Source organism: Nicotiana attenuata, unplaced genomic scaffold (genome assembly GCF_001879085.1).
Source record: "Nicotiana attenuata strain UT unplaced genomic scaffold, NIATTr2, whole genome shotgun sequence".
Taxonomy (NCBI): domain Eukaryota; kingdom Viridiplantae; phylum Streptophyta; class Magnoliopsida; order Solanales; family Solanaceae; genus Nicotiana; species Nicotiana attenuata.
Genome location: NW_017674394.1, coordinates 23,921 through 28,239, shown reverse-complemented (window position 1 = coordinate 28,239; position 4,319 = coordinate 23,921). Strand labels below are relative to the sequence as shown.

General features: G+C 33.4%; 1 long non-coding RNA gene across 1 annotated transcript; it reads right to left on the bottom strand.

Moving 5' to 3' along the window:
- Positions 1-1,253: 1,253 nt before the first annotated feature.
- Positions 1,254-3,645, bottom strand: LOC109218579. Its single transcript, XR_002066780.1, has 2 exons — positions 2,953-3,645; positions 1,254-1,510 (listed from the first exon to the last, which is right to left on the bottom strand). It is a non-coding gene; the product is annotated as an uncharacterized LOC109218579 (long non-coding RNA).
- Between the last annotated feature and the right edge of the window lie 674 nt (positions 3,646-4,319).

Sequence of the window (4,319 nt, the reverse complement as noted above, 5' to 3'; positions counted from 1 at the left end):
AATGATATCACCATCTTATATCATCCGGGGAAGGCCAATGTGGTGGCCGATGCTTTGAGTGGAACGTCAGCTAGTATGGGTAGTCTTGCGTATATTCCGGTCGGTGAGAGACCGCTTGCTTTGGATGTTCAGGCTTTAGCCAATCAATTCGTGAGGTTAGATGTTTCTGAGCCCAATCGTGTGCTAGCTTGCACAGTCGCTCGTTCGTCATTATTTGAGCGTCTCCGGGATTTGCAGTATGATGATCCTCATTTGCTTATCCTTAGGGACACGGTGCGGCACGGAGGTTCCAAGCAGGTTACAGTTGGAGATGATGGAGTTTTGAGGATGCAGGGTCGTATATGTGTACCTAATGTGGATGGGCTTCGTGAATTGATGCTAGAGGAGGCCCATAGTTACCGGTATTCTATCCACCCGGGCGCCGCTAAGATGAATCAAAATTTGCGGCAGCATTATTGGTGGAGGAGGATGAAGAAGGACATTGTTGCATATGTAGCTCGATGTTTGAATTGTCAGCAGGTAAGTACGAGTATCAGAGGCCTGGTGGTTGTTATACCCCATTTAAATCGGGTCAAATTAGAGTATAACATATTAGCGATTCTGAGATTTAATTAATTTTAAGAGAGTTGCCACCTAATTATTTTATGGTGAATTAGGACACCATCTTTTATCTAAATAACTCTAAAGTTAACTCTGTTTATATAGTCTATCTAACATTAAGATTATGGGTAAGGGTTCTAATTTATCCTATAGGGAAGGTTATTAAAGCACCATACAAGATCCGTTAACTACGATTAACTGGTCAAACTTAGGTTGATTCACTAGTTAGGATAATAAATATTAAAAGCACATTAGTTGAACGTTTGAGGATTTTTTTTTTTATAAGTCAAAGTATTTAACTATGTTGAAAATCGCATTCCGAATTGTGAATTCAAAAAACACTCACTCTGTTGAAAATCTTTTTAAAAAAACGTGAGAAAAGAAAAGTTAAGTTAATGTGGTAAACTCTTGTAAACCAGTTCCTACTCAAAGACCATCTGAGACTAAAGAAAGATTTTGACAACTTTTTCCACAATGTTAAAGTCTAAAGGCTAATCTGCTTTAGAGCCAAATGTTCTCAATGCTATTTGAAATAAAGATAAGTTCACACTAGATTGTAGTTAATACCTTTAAAGAAAATACATTAAAATATATAGGCTAGGCGTTAATATAGGAACCAGTTTTTTTTGATTTTCTAGTTTTAGATCTTTAGATGAGATAAAAGTTCTGTTTAACTAATCATAAGTTTGAATATGCAATTCCAAAATGGGTAGTAACTCAACTAAATAAGCAAATTAACATGCAAAAATCAGATAACATGAAGGACAAAGACAATAAATAACAAAAAATGAATAAGGGTGCCATAGGCATCCCCAAGTGTCTCGCTTGTTATCTTGTTATCCGATGCCTTCTAAGAATAAGGGATGTGATGATTCCATGCTCAGGCATTGTAGCGAGTCTTGCATTAAGACTAATATTACTCCAAGTGTATATGCAAAGCAAAGAAAACAAAAACTGAATTAGTAATGAAAAACTCTTAAATAAACAAGAAAATAAAAAGGCAAATGACATAAACCAACATTAAAGTAAATCCTAGACTCATAAAAGGACACAGTTTCTGATTTTTCACAAAGCTCATATATTGCAAAATATACAAATATGTCCCAGAAGTACTGCTAGCAGATTTCTTCATATTAAGTTTAGACCAATGACATATACTTAACAGAGAATCCAAATAAATTCATGAACATCCAATTCACTATATAACAAAAAGTATTCCCTTCTAATATGAAGTGCTCTTCGCATGACTTTAAGGAGATTACAGATTTTATTCCTTACTATAACTTTAAAGAATTTAGAGAAGTTACTATTTATTCAAAACTCAACTGCATTGACTAATTAAGAAAACATTAAGGGGGGTGCTACTTTAAATTAGCTAAGTCTATTGTCTCTATATCTCAAACAAATTCTAAAGTCCTGTTTTGTACTTCATGAAAAGCGACAAGGAAAAGTATATTATCAATTCAACAGAACATACTTCTCATTTTAAGGATCTAAATTTATTTTAAATTAAGGGGCAAAACAACAAAGTCTCAGGCATTATAGTCAATTCTTTGTCATTTAGGTCATTAGAGCACACTAGTACATTTTAAAGATCATGGCTGTTAAGTTATGAAAAGAAAGCTATTAAGTCAAAAAAAAATGGATTCTCTTAATCAACGAAAGAATCTAATATATTCTTTTTGAGATGGGAAGCCTAATATATTCTTTTCTAGCAACAAAGAAGATATATCCTTAAATTAACATATTGTCATGCATATACATTTTTTCTCATTAGAAATCTGATTCCAATAATCCTGGGGCACTGTTTCTCTTACATTTAGAAAGCAACAAAGACGATGTATCCAACCCCAACAGAACATGTTACTTTTTCAACATTTAAGCTAAACAGACATTTATAAATCTTCTTTTAAGTTACAACATCAAGTTCCTATATTATTGTTGAACATGAGGGTAGGATTTCCCAGGTGATGAAGAATCTCATAAATAATATTTAATCCTATAGATATGATTTCTATAATTTGAATAAGGTAAAAAAAGCTATAATTTCCATTTAACAGAATACTTTCCACTTTTCAAATATGGTTAAAGTGAGTAAAATATGACAACTCTTACATAACTCAACGATTAACAAGTCACATTATTACATAATTCATGAAATAAAGATTCTTAACATGACACCTCTAACTACTAATTAGTTGAAAACAATAGCCTTTTTCATGATATCTAACACACGGAAAGAAAGAACCAAAAAAAGAACTTCAACATAACTTCTTTAATAAGCTATGTTTAGAACTTAATAGATAACTAGCCATGTAATATAAATTGAATGTAAAAGAGAATGTGACTGACCTTTTGTGGTGCAGCGAACTTGGGGCGTGCAAATAGGTCTACTATTTTCAGCCTAAGGTCCGCTAACTGAACGACAGTCAAACTCCGAAAACAAAGACAGTAATGCCTCTGTTATATTTTTATAAAACCCGGACAGAAATAAGCTTTTAGAAAGTGGTTTAAAGTAGTAAAAATGAGAGAGGAGTAACGGTACAAAGGTCTGAAGCGGCCGGTACCAAGATGCCCAAAACTAGCCACAAAGTTTGGTATTTATAGGAGATGAATTAGGGCTCTTGTAGGGCTAATTGGGCGGGATTCTTGATTTTGATTCGGATTTCAAACGGCTAAAGAACCATTTCAAATCGCGTGTAGCAAGAAAACAAAGAAGATATAGGCAGAGGGAGCAGAGATTCGGTTGCCAAAATTGTGAAATCATGAGAAAACAAAAAGAGAACCCTTTTTTACATTTGTCAACTTCATTGTGAATGGCAAACGAGTTTGAATTTTTCAGTCAAAGTGCTTGAGTTGGCAGATAATTCCTTAGAATGGCCACACAAATTTCTTATTATAAGATGTGAGAGTCAAATTTGCTAAGAAAATAGAAGGAGCCAAAACTTTTCTGCCATGGCAGAGAAAAGAGACGCTGGTTTTCTTTGAAAGAGGGAAAGAGATGGAACCCTAGTCAAATTTGATTTTAATTAGATGCATCTAATGGCTAAGACTAATCCTGATATAAGTAAATAAAAATAAATAAAGCAAGCATTTATTTGGAATTCTCTAGAAGATAGAAGAAATGATCTTGACCATTAATTTAAAATAGACTAGATCCGATGAATCCATGTGGCAAGGTGTGGGGTCAAAGTGTGGAGGGATGAGGAGAGCCTGTGCTAGGAGTGTGTTGGTCATGTGATTTGTACCGTTGGCGCCCATGTGGCGCTGACGTGGACGCTTATGTGGCGCTTATGTGGAGTCCATGTAGATGAAAGAGTTAGGTAGATGGGCTAGCGGGTATGGGCTATTTTATGGGCTATTTTGGTTGATTTATGGGGTCTAAAAATCTGAAAATATGTTATAAAATTGGCCCCATTTTAAATAACATTAAACTTTACCAAGACGATCTAATTTACATTTAAAAGTCCTTTTTCACTTTAAATTTTACTATGCTTCCATAATTTATAATAAAATATATTATATTATATTATTGTAAAAATTAATATCTAGTATGTATGCATTTACATATAGAATAAGAAGTAGAAAGATAAAATATAGTTTGGCAAATAATGTTTGTATTAATTATTACGATGCATTAGCATTAAATAATAATATGATAGTGACTAAGTAACTAAAATAATAATAATAACGACATAATTACAATAGATATACTAAAT